We start from the raw sequence: 13,636 nt of genomic DNA on the forward strand, positions 1-13,636 counted from the left end.
TCTCTTTGCTGGCTGTGCTGTGGGTGATGTTACAGATGTATACACAGGACTGTGAGGTGTTACAGATGTGAGATAGCAGTAGTGGGCGTCTCTTTGCTGGCTGTGCTGTGGGTGATGTTACAGATGTATACACAGGACTGTGAGGTATTACAGATGTGAGATAGCAGTAGTGGGTGTCTCTATGCTGGCTGTGCTGTGGGTGATGTTACAGATGTATACACAGGACTGTGAGGTATTACGGATGTGAGATAGTAGTAGTGGGTGTCTCTATGCTGGCTGAGATGTGGCTGATGTTACTGATGTATACACAGGACTGTGACTTATTACGGATGTGAGATAGCAGTAGTGGGTGTCTCTATGCTGGCTGAGCTGTGGCTGATGTTACAGATGTATACACAGGACTGTGAGGTATTACAGATGTGAGATAGCAGTAGTGGGTGTCTCTATGCTGGCTGTGCTGTGGCAGATGTTACAGATGTATACACAGGACTGTGAGGTATTACGGATGTGAGATAGCAGTAGTGGGCGTCTCTATGCTGGCTGAGCTGTGGCTGATGTTACAGATGTATACGCAGGACTGTGAGGTATCACAGATGTGAGATAGTAGTATTGGGTGTCTCTATGCCGGCTGAGCTGTGGCTGATGTTACAGATGTATACACAGGACTGTGAGGTATTACAGATGAGAGATAGCAGTAGTGGGTGTCTCTATGCTGGCTGTGCTGTGGCTGATGATACAGATGTATACACAGGACTGTGAGGTATTACATATGTGAGATATCAGTAGTGGGTGTCTCTATGCTGGCTGAGCTGTGGCTGATGATACAGATGTATACACAGGACTGTGAGGTATTACAGATGTGAGATAGCAGTAGTGGGTGTCTCTATGCTGGCTGTTCTGTGGCTGATGTTACAGATCTATACACAGGACTGTGAGGTATTACAGATGTGAGATAACAGTAGTGGGTGTCTCTATGCTGGCTGTGCTGTGACTGATGTTACAGATGTATACACAGGACTGCGTTGTATTACAGATGTGAGATAGCAGTAGTGGGCGTCTCTATGCTGGCTGAGCTGTGGCAGATGTTACAGATGTATACACAGGACTGTGAGGTATTACAGATGTGAGATAGCAGTAGAGGGTGTCTCTATGCCGGCTGAGCTGTGGCTGATGTTACAGATGTATACACAGGACTGTGAGGTATTACAGATGTGAGATAGCAGTAGTGGGTGTCTCTATGCTGGCTGAGCTGTTGCTGATGTTACAGATGTATACACAGGACTGTGAGGTATTACAGATGTGAGATAGCAGTAGTGGGTGTCTCTATGCTGGCTGTGCTGTGGCTGATGTTACAGATGTATACACAGGACTGTGACTTATTACGGATGTGAGATAGCAGTAGTGGGTGTCTCTATGCTGGCTGAGCTGTGGCTGATGTTACAGATGTATACACAGGACTGTGAGGTATTACAGATGTGAGATAGCAGTAGTGGGCGTCTCTATGCTGGCTGTGCTGTGGGTGATGTTACAGATGTATACACAGGACTGTGAGGTATTACAGATGTGAGATAGCAGTAGTGGGCGTCTCTATGTTGGCTGAGCTGTGGGTGATGCTACAGATGTATACACTGGACTGTGAGGTATTACGGATTTGAGATAGCAGTAGTGGGCGTCTCTATGCTGGCTGAGCTGTGGGTGATGTTACAGATGTATACACAGGACTGTGAGGTATTACGGATGTGAGATAGCAGTAGTGGGCGTCTCTATGCTGGCTGTGCTGTGGCAGATGTTACAGATGTATACACAGGACTGTGAGGTATTACGAATGTGAGATAGCAGTAGTGGGCGTCTCTATGCTGGCTGAGCTGTGGCTGATGTTACAGATGTATACACAGGACTGTGAGGTATCACAGATGTGAGATAGTAGTATTGGGTGTCTCTATGCCGGCTGAGCTGTGGCTGATGTTACAGATGTATACACAGGACTGTGAGGTATTACAGATGAGAGATAGCAGTAGTGGGTGTCTCTATGCTGGCTGAGCTGTGGCTGATGATACAGATGTATACACAGGACTGTGAGGTATTACAGATGTGAGATAGCAGTAGTGGGCATCTCTATGCTGGCTGTGCTGTGGGTGATGTTACAGATGTATACACAGGACTGTGAGGTATTACAGATGTGAGATAGCAGTAGTGGGCGCCTCTATGCTGGCTGAGCTGTGGGTGATGTTACAGATCTATACACAGGACTGTGAGGTATTACAGATTGAGATAACAGTAGTGGGCGTCTCTATGCTGGCTGAGCTGTGGGTGATGTTACAGATCTATACACAGGACTGTGAGGTATTACAGATTGAGATAACAGTAGTGGGTGTCTCTATGCTGGCTGTGCTGTGGCTGATGTTACAGATGTATACACAGGACTGTGAGGTATTACAGATGTGAGATAGCAGTAGTGGGTGTCTCTATGCTGGCAGTGCTGTGACTGATGTTGCAGATGTATACACAGGACTGCGTTGTATTACAGATGTGAGATAGCAGTAGTGGGCGTCTCTATGCTGGCTGTGCTGTGGCTGATGTTACAGATGTATACACAGGACTGTGAGGTATTACAGATGTGAGATAGCAGTAGTGGGTGTCTCTATGCTGGCTGAGCTGTGGCTAATGTTACAGATGTATACACAGGACTGTGAGGTATTACAGATGAGAGATAGCAGTAGTGGGCGTCTCTATGCTGGCTGTGCTGTGGATGATGTTACAGATGTATACACAGTACAGTGAGGTATTACAGATGTGAGATAGCAGTAGTGGGCGTCTCTATGCTGGCTGAGCTGTGGGTGATGTTACAGATGTATACACAGGACTGTGAGGTATTACAGATGTGAGATAGCAGTAGTGGGTGTCTCTATGCTGGCTGTGCTGTGGCTGATGTTACAGATGTATACACAGGACTGTGAGGTATTACAGATGTGAGATAGCAGTAGTGGGTGTCTCTATGCTGGCTGTGCTGTGGCTGATGTTACAGATGTATACACAGGACTGTGAGGTATTACAGATGTGAGATAGCAGTAGTGGGTGTATCTATGCTGGCTGAACTGTGGCTGATGTTACAGATGTATACACAGGACTGTGAGGTATTACAGAAGTGAGATAGCAGTAGTGGGTGTCTCTATGGTGGCTGTGCTGTGGCTGATGTTACAGATGTATACACAGGACTGTGAGGTATTACAGATGTGAGATAGCAGTAGTGGGTGTATCTTTGCTGGCTGTGCTGTGGCTGATGTTACATATGTATACACAGGACTGTGAGGTATTACAGATGTGAGATAGCAGTAGTGGGTGTCTCTATGCTGGCTGTGCTGTGACTGATGTTACAGATGTATACACAGCACTGTGATGTATTACAGATGTGAGATAGCAGTAGTGGGCGTCTGTATGCTGGCTGTGCTGTGGCTGATGTTACAGAAGTATACACAGGACTGTGAGGTATTACAGATGTGAGATAGCAGTAACGGGTGTCTGTGCTGTGGCTGATGTTACACAGGACTGTGAGGTATTACAGATGTGAGATAGCAGTAGTGGGTTTCTCTATGCTGGCTGAGCTGTGGCTGATGTTACAGATGTTTAAACAGGACTGTGAGGTATTACAGATGTGAGATAGTAGTAGTGGGTGTCTCTATGCTGGCTGAGATGTGGCTGATGTTACTGATGTATACACAGGACTGTGAGGTATTACAGATGTGAGATAGCAGCAGTGGGTGTCTCTATGCTGGATGTGCTGTGGCTGATGTTACAGATGTATACACAGGACTGTGAGGTATTACGGATGTGAGATAGCAGTAGTGGGTGTCTCTATGCTGGCTGTGCTGTGGCTGATGTTACAGATGTATACACAGGACTGTGAGGTATAACAGATGTGAGTTAGCAGTAGTGGGTGTCTCTATGCTGGCTCATCTGTGGCTGATGTTTCAGATGTATACACAGGACTGTGAGGTATTACAGATGTGAGATAGCAGTAGTGGGTGTCTATGCTGGCTGTGCTGTGACTGATGTTACAGATGTATACACAGGACTGTGAGGTAACACATGTGAGATAGCAGTAGTGGGTGTCTCTATGCTGGCTGTGCTGTGGCTGATGTTACAGATGTATACACAGGACTGTGAGGTATTACAGATGTGAGATAGCAGTAGTGGGTGTCTCTATGCTGGCTGTGCTGTGGCTGATGTTACAGATGTATACACAGGACTGTGAGGTATTACAGATGTGAGATAGCAGTAGTGGGTGTATCTATGCTGGCTGAACTGTGGCTGATGTTACAGATGTATACACAGGACTGTGAGGTATTACAGAAGTGAGATAGCAGTAGTGGGTGTCTCTATGCTGGCTGAGCTGAGGCTGATGTTACTGATGTATACACAGGACTGTGAGGTATTACAGATGTGAGATAGCAGTAGTGGGTGTCTCTATGCTGGCTGTGCTGTGGCTGATGTTATAGATGTATACACAGGACTGTGAGGTATTACAGATGTGAGATAGCAGTAATGGGTGTCTGTGCTGTGGCTGATGTTACTGATGTATACACAGGACTGTGAGGTATTACAGATGTGAGATAGCAGTATTGGGTGTCTCTATGCAGGCTGAGCTGTGGCTGAGGTTACAGATGTTTACACAGGACTGTGAGGTATTACAGATGTGAGATAGCAGTAGTGGGTGTCTCTATGCTGGCAGTGCTGTGACTGATGTTGCAGATGTATACACAGGATTGCGTTGTATTACAGATGTGAGATAGCAGTAGTGGGCGTCTCTATGCTGGCTGTGCTGTGGCTGATGTTACAGATGTATACACAGGACTGTGAGGTATTACAGATGTGAGATAGCAGTAGTGGGTGTCTCTATGCTGGCTGAGCTGTGGCTAATGTTACAGATGTATACACAGGACTGTGAGGTATTACAGATGAGAGATAGCAGTAGTGGGCGTCTCTATGCTGGCTGTGCTGTGGATGATGTTACAGATGTATACACAGTACAGTGAGGTATTACAGATGTGAGATAGCAGTAGTGGGCGTCTCTATGCTGGCTGAGCTGTGGGTGATGTTACAGATGTATACACAGGACTGTGAGGTATTACAGATGTGAGATAGCAGTAGTGGGTGTCTCTATGCTGGCTGTGCTGTGGCTGATGTTACAGATGTATACACAGGACTGTGAGGTATTACAGATGTGAGATAGCAGTAGTGGGTGTATCTATGCTGGCTGAACTGTGGCTGATGTTACAGATGTATACACAGGACTGTGAGGTATTACAGAAGTGAGATAGCAGTAGTGGGTGTCTCTATGGTGGCTGTGCTGTGGCTGATGTTACAGATGTATACACAGGACTGTGAGGTATTACAGATGTGAGATAGCAGTAGTGGGTGTCTCTATGCTGGCAGTGCTGTGACTGATGTTACAGATGTATACACAGCACTGTGATGTATTACAGATGTGAGATAGCAGTAGTGGGCGTCTGTATGCTGGCTGTGCTGTGGCTGATGTTACAGAAGTATACACAGGACTGTGAGGTATTACAGATGTGAGATAGCAGTAACGGGTGTCTGTGCTGTGGCTGATGTTACACAGGACTGTGAGGTATTACAGATGTGAGATAGCAGTAGTGGGTTTCTCTATGCTGGCTGAGCTGTGGCTGATGTTACAGATGTTTAAACAGGACTGTGAGGTATTACAGATGTGAGATAGTAGTAGTGGGTGTCTCTATGCTGGCTGAGATGTGGCTGATGTTACTGATGTATACACAGGACTGTGAGGTATTACAGATGTGAGATAGCAGCAGTGGGTGTCTCTATGCTGGATGTGCTGTGGCTGATGTTACAGATGTATACACAGGACTGTGAGGTATTACGGATGTGAGATAGCAGTAGTGGGTGTCTCTATGCTGGCTGTGCTGTGGCTGATGTTACAGATGTATACACAGGACTGTGAGGTATAACAGATGTGAGTTAGCAGTAGTGGGTGTCTCTATGCTGGCTCATCTGTGGCTGATGTTTCAGATGTATACACAGGACTGTGAGGTATTACAGATGTGAGATAGCAGTAGTGGGTGTCTATGCTGGCTGTGCTGTGACTGATGTTACAGATGTATACACAGGACTGTGAGGTATTACAGATGTGAGATAGCAGTAGTGGGCGCCTCTATGCTGGCTGAGCTGTGGGTGATGTTACAGATCTATACACAGGACTGTGAGGTATTACAGATTGAGATAACAGTAGTGGGCGTCTCTATGCTGGCTGAGCTGTGGGTGATGTTACAGATCTATACACAGGACTGTGAGGTATTACAGATTGAGATAACAGTAGTGGGTGTCTCTATGCTGGCTGTGCTGTGGCTGATGTTACAGATGTATACACAGGACTGTGAGGTATTACAGATGTGAGATAGCAGTAGTGGGTGTCTCTATGCTGGCAGTGCTGTGACTGATGTTGCAGATGTATACACAGGACTGCGTTGTATTACAGATGTGAGATAGCAGTAGTGGGCGTCTCTATGCTGGCTGTGCTGTGGCTGATGTTACAGATGTATACACAGGACTGTGAGGTATTACAGATGTGAGATAGCAGTAGTGGGTGTCTCTATGCTGGCTGAGCTGTGGCTAATGTTACAGATGTATACACAGGACTGTGAGGTATTACAGATGAGAGATAGCAGTAGTGGGCGTCTCTATGCTGGCTGTGCTGTGGATGATGTTACAGATGTATACACAGTACAGTGAGGTATTACAGATGTGAGATAGCAGTAGTGGGCGTCTCTATGCTGGCTGAGCTGTGGGTGATGTTACAGATGTATACACAGGACTGTGAGGTATTACAGATGTGAGATAGCAGTAGTGGGTGTCTCTATGCTGGCTGTGCTGTGGCTGATGTTACAGATGTATACACAGGACTGTGAGGTATTACAGATGTGAGATAGCAGTAGTGGGTGTCTCTATGCTGGCTGTGCTGTGGCTGATGTTACAGATGTATACACAGGACTGTGAGGTATTACAGATGTGAGATAGCAGTAGTGGGTGTATCTATGCTGGCTGAACTGTGGCTGATGTTACAGATGTATACACAGGACTGTGAGGTATTACAGAAGTGAGATAGCAGTAGTGGGTGTCTCTATGGTGGCTGTGCTGTGGCTGATGTTACAGATGTATACACAGGACTGTGAGGTATTACAGATGTGAGATAGCAGTAGTGGGTGTATCTTTGCTGGCTGTGCTGTGGCTGATGTTACATATGTATACACAGGACTGTGAGGTATTACAGATGTGAGATAGCAGTAGTGGGTGTCTCTATGCTGGCTGTGCTGTGACTGATGTTACAGATGTATACACAGCACTGTGATGTATTACAGATGTGAGATAGCAGTAGTGGGCGTCTGTATGCTGGCTGTGCTGTGGCTGATGTTACAGAAGTATACACAGGACTGTGAGGTATTACAGATGTGAGATAGCAGTAACGGGTGTCTGTGCTGTGGCTGATGTTACACAGGACTGTGAGGTATTACAGATGTGAGATAGCAGTAGTGGGTTTCTCTATGCTGGCTGAGCTGTGGCTGATGTTACAGATGTTTAAACAGGACTGTGAGGTATTACAGATGTGAGATAGTAGTAGTGGGTGTCTCTATGCTGGCTGAGATGTCGCTGATGTTACTGATGTATACACAGGACTGTGAGGTATTACAGATGTGAGATAGCAGCAGTGGGTGTCTCTATGCTGGATGTGCTGTGGCTGATGTTACAGATGTATACACAGGACTGTGAGGTATTACGGATGTGAGATAGCAGTAGTGGGTGTCTCTATGCTGGCTGTGCTGTGGCTGATGTTACAGATGTATACACAGGACTGTGAGGTATAACAGATGTGAGTTAGCAGTAGTGGGTGTCTCTATGCTGGCTCATCTGTGGCTGATGTTTCAGATGTATACACAGGACTGTGAGGTATTACAGATGTGAGATAGCAGTAATGGGTGTCTGTGCTGTGGCTGATGTTACTGATGTATACACAGGACTGTGAGGTATTACAGATGTGAGATAGCAGTATTGGGTGTCTCTATGCAGGCTGAGCTGTGGCTGATGTTACAGATGTTTACACAGGACTGTGAGGTATTACAGATGTGAGATAGCAGTAGTGGGTGTCTCTATGCTGGCAGTGCTGTGACTGATGTTGCAGATGTATACACAGGATTGCGTTGTATTACAGATGTGAGATAGCAGTAGTGGGCGTCTCTATGCTGGCTGTGCTGTGGCTGATGTTACAGATGTATACACAGGACTGTGAGGTATTACAGATGTGAGATAGCAGTAGTGGGTGTCTCTATGCTGGCTGAGCTGTGGCTAATGTTACAGATGTATACACAGGACTGTGAGGTATTACAGATGAGAGATAGCAGTAGTGGGCGTCTCTATGCTGGCTGTGCTGTGGATGATGTTACAGATGTATACACAGTACAGTGAGGTATTACAGATGTGAGATAGCAGTAGTGGGCGTCTCTATGCTGGCTGAGCTGTGGGTGATGTTACAGATGTATACACAGGACTGTGAGGTATTACAGATGTGAGATAGCAGTAGTGGGTGTCTCTATGCTGGCTGTGCTGTGGCTGATGTTACAGATGTATACACAGGACTGTGAGGTATTACAGATGTGAGATAGCAGTAGTGGGTGTCTCTATGCTGGCTGTGCTGTGGCTGATGTTACAGATGTATACACAGGACTGTGAGGTATTACAGATGTGAGATAGCAGTAGTGGGTGTATCTATGCTGGCTGAACTGTGGCTGATGTTACAGATGTATACACAGGACTGTGAGGTATTACAGAAGTGAGATAGCAGTAGTGGGTGTCTCTATGGTGGCTGTGCTGTGACTGATGTTACAGATGTATACACAGGACTGTGAGGTATTACAGATGTGAGATAGCAGTAGTGGGTGTCTCTATGCTGGCTGTGCTGTGACTGATGTTACAGATGTATACACAGCACTGTGATGTATTACAGATGTGAGATAGCAGTAGTGGGCGTCTGTATGCTGGCTGTGCTGTGGCTGATGTTACAGAAGTATACACAGGACTGTGAGGTATTACAGATGTGAGATAGCAGTAACGGGTGTCTGTGCTGTGGCTGATGTTACACAGGACTGTGAGGTATTACAGATGTGAGATAGCAGTAGTGGGTTTCTCTATGCTGGCTGAGCTGTGGCTGATGTTACAGATGTTTAAACAGGACTGTGAGGTATTACAGATGTGAGATAGTAGTAGTGGGTGTCTCTATGCTGGCTGAGATGTGGCTGATGTTACTGATGTATACACAGGACTGTGAGGTATTACAGATGTGAGATAGCAGCAGTGGGTGTCTCTATGCTGGATGTGCTGTGGCTGATGTTACAGATGTATACACAGGACTGTGAGGTATTACGGATGTGAGATAGCAGTAGTGGGTGTCTCTATGCTGGCTGTGCTGTGGCTGATGTTACAGATGTATACACAGGACTGTGAGGTATAACAGATGTGAGTTAGCAGTAGTGGGTGTCTCTATGCTGGCTCATCTGTGGCTGATGTTTCAGATGTATACACAGGACTGTGAGGTATTACAGATGTGAGATAGCAGTAGTGGGTGTCTATGCTGGCTGTGCTGTGACTGATGTTACAGATGTATACACAGGACTGTGAGGTAACACATGTGAGATAGCAGTAGTGGGTGTCTCTATGCTGGCTGAGCTGAGGCTGACGTTACTGATGTATACACAGGACTGTGAGGTATTACAGATGTGAGATAGCAGTAGTGGGTGTCTCTATGCTGGCTGTGCTGTGGCTGATGTTATAGATGTATACACAGGACTGTGAGGTATTACAGATGTGAGATAGCAGTAATGGGTGTCTGTGCTGTGCACTGATGTTACTGATGTATACACAGGACTGTGAGGTATTACAGATGTGAGATAGCAGTATTGGGTGTCTCTATGCAGGCTGAGCTGTGGCTGATGTTACAGATGTTTACACAGGACTGTGAGGTATTACAGATGTGAGGTAGCAGTAGTGGGTGTCTCTATGCTGGCTGAGCTGTGGCTGATGTTTCAGATGTATACACAGGACTGTGAGGTATTACAGATGTGAGATAGCAGTAGTGGGTCTCTCTATGCTGGCAGAGCGGTGGCTGATGTTACAGATGTATACACAGGACTGTGAGGTATTACAGATGTGAGATAGCAGTAGTGAGTGTCTCTATGCTGGCTGAGCTGTGGCTGATGTTACAGATGTATACACAGGACTGTGAGGTATTACAGATGTGTGATAGCAGTAGTGGGCGTCTCTATGCTGGCTGTGCTGTGGCTGATGTTACAGATGTATACACAGGACTGTGAGGTATTACAGATGTGAGATAGCAGTAGTGGGTGTCTCTACGCTGGCTGAGCTGTGGCTGATATTACAGATGTATACACAGGACTGTGAGGTATTACAGATGTAAGATAGCAGTAGTGGGTGTCTCTATGCTGGCTGAGCTGTGGCTGATGTTACAGATGTATACACAGGACTGTGAGGTATTACAGATATGAGATAGCAGTAGTGGGTGTCTCTATGCTGGCTGAGCTGTGGCTGATATTACAGATGTATACACAGGACTGTGAGGTATTACAGATGTGAGATAGCAGTAGTGGGTCGCTCTATGCTGGCAGAGCGGTGGCTGATGTTACAGATGTATACACAGGACTGTGAGGTATTACAGATGTGAGATAGCAGTAGTGGGCGTCTCTATGCTGGCTGAGCTGTGGCTGATGTTACAGATGTATACACAGGACTGTGAGGTATTACAGATGTGTGATAGCAGTAGTGGGCGTCTCTATGCTGGCTGTGCTGTGGCTGATGTTACAGATGTATACACAGGACTGTGAGGTATTACAGATGTAAGATAGCAGTAGTGGGTGTCTCTATGCTGGCTGAGCTGTGGCTGATGTTACAGATGTATACACAGGACTGTGAGGTATTACAGATGTGAGATAGCAGTAGTGGGTGTCTCTATGCTGGCTGAGCTGTGGCTGATATTACAGATGTATACACAGGACTGTGAGGTATTACAGATGTGAGATAGCAGTAGTGGGTGTCACTATACTGGATGAGCTGTGGCTGATGTTACAGATATATACACAGTACTGTGAGGTATTACAGATGTGAGATAGCAGTAGTGGGTGTCTCTATGCTGGCTGAGCTGTGGCTGATGTTACTGATGTATACACAGGACTGTGAGGTATTACATATGTGAGATAGCAGTAGTGGGTGTCTCTATGCTGGCTGTGCTGTGGCTGATGTTACAGATGTATACACAGGACTGTGAGTTATTACAGATGTGAGATAGCAGTAGTGGGTGTCTCTATGCTGGCTGTGCTGTGGCTGATGTTACAGATGTATACACAGGACTGTGAGGTATTACAGATGTGAGATAACAGTAGTGGGTGTCTATGCTGGCTGATCTGTGGCTGATGTTACAGATGTATACACAGGACTGTGAGGTATTACAGATAGGAGATAGCAGTAGTGGGTGTCTCTATGCTGTCTGAGCTGTGGATGATGTTACAGATGTATACACAGGACTGTGAGGTATTACAGATGTGAGATAGCGGTAGTGGTAGTCTCTATGCTGGCTGTGTGATGGCTTTGCAATTGCAATCATTAGTATATTTTTGCAGCAAACCACCGTGCGCAATCAAATTAATTATCAGTAGTGAATCAGGCCCCAGGTCCACTTTGAATGATGCATTATCTAGTGGTGACTATGATTTTTTCTGTATGGGCATGCCCTTTGTATTTTATCGTGGTCACTGTAACGCTCTCTATATTATATGGCGGTCACTGTCTTGCTCTCTATATTTTTTTTTGGTCCCTGTTACGCTCTCTATATTATATGGCAGTCACTGTTTCACTCTCTATATTATATGACAGTCACTGTATTGCTCTCTATATTATATGGCAATCACTGTAATGCTCTCCATTTTATATGGTGGTCACTGTAATTCTCTCCATTTTATATGGTGGTCACTGTATTGCTCTCTATATTGTATGGGGGTCACTGTGTTGCTCTCTATATTTTATGGTGGTCACTGTAACTCCCTCTATATTATATGGCAGTCACTGTATTGCTGTCTATATTATGTCGCAGTCACTGTATTGCTCTCTATATTATATGGCGGTCACTGTAACGCTCTCTATATTATATGGCGGCTACTGTATTGCTCTTTATATTATATTTCAGTCACTGTATTGCTTTCTATATTATATGGCGGTGACTGTAACGCTATTTTATATGGCGGTCACTGTAACCCTCTCTATATTATATGGCGGTCACTGCAACGCTCTCTAGATTATATGGCAGTCACTGTATTGCTCTCTGTATTATATGGCAGTCACTGTAACGCTCTCTATTTTATATGGCGGTCACTGTATTGCTCTCTATATTATATGGCAGTCACTGTATTGCTCTCTATATTATATGGTGGTCACTGTTATACTCTCTATTTTATATGGTGATCACTGTAACTCTCTATATTATATGGCGGTCACTGTAATGCTCTCTATATTACATGGCGGTCACTGTAACACTCTCTATACTATATGGCGGTCACTGTAACACTCTCTATATTATATGGTAGTCACTGTAACGCTCTCTATATTATATGGTGGTCACTAACGCTCACACCGATATAGAGGAATCCACAAGGACATCTAATAAACTAGATCACATAACTGCTACTGTAGGTATGTGTGTAATTGATTTTGAGTTTCTTGCCAGAGTGGGAATGCACAAAAATATCCCCTGTCTCCAAATAGCCACGCATTGTGCATCCAAGACACCTCACACACCCTTTCCTGCATGATAGAAAATTAGTATTTTCAACCGCTTACCGGGAGCGATATCTTTATGGACCATCACATCAACAGTATAACACAGTACCTATCTCCAATCTACCAGCTTGTTACCTTGTTGCACACACAGTAAAAGTTAGCACTTACTGCCCTGGTCCAGTATTGCCATTATTTTTTAAAAAGGCATCACCTAAAAAAGGAATTTAATTTATTAATTTACTACAGTGGCCACGGATGTGGGTTGAAAATGTATAGAAATGTGCCAAAATGAATGAACAATTTGTATTTACAATTCTCACCCTCTCACAAAAAAACAATACTTTTCTTGTTAAAGTAACACTATAAAGTGGTTGAAAGTAGGAATTTCAGACCTCAGTTGCATAGAATGCATGTGTGTATTCCAATGAGCACACAATTCTGTGACTTAGCAGCTCCATCATTTTGTGAGTGACAGCAATCTCACTCTGTGAGAGTTATGAATCTGCAGTTAACCACAGGGTGTGATGGCATACCATATCTGAAAAGGAACATGTCGATTAAGGCAACAGCCTTAATGATCAGAATTTCATTGCTTTTTGTTTAGTTTGAGTGGCACAAATTCCGTAGGTTTTGTGAAATTTCAGATCATGTCTAAAAGCCTTAGTGGGACATGTAAAACCGTAAGGTGTTTTGTCCATGGAATATATTTTACTGTTTAGCAGGGTGGGTGAGATGCACATTATAACAGGGAGTATATAATATATAG

Source organism: Taudactylus pleione, unplaced genomic scaffold, assembly GCF_031769625.1.
Source record: "Taudactylus pleione unplaced genomic scaffold, aTauple2 ptg000859l, whole genome shotgun sequence".
In the NCBI taxonomy this organism is placed as follows: Eukaryota; Metazoa; Chordata; class Amphibia; order Anura; family Myobatrachidae; genus Taudactylus; species Taudactylus pleione.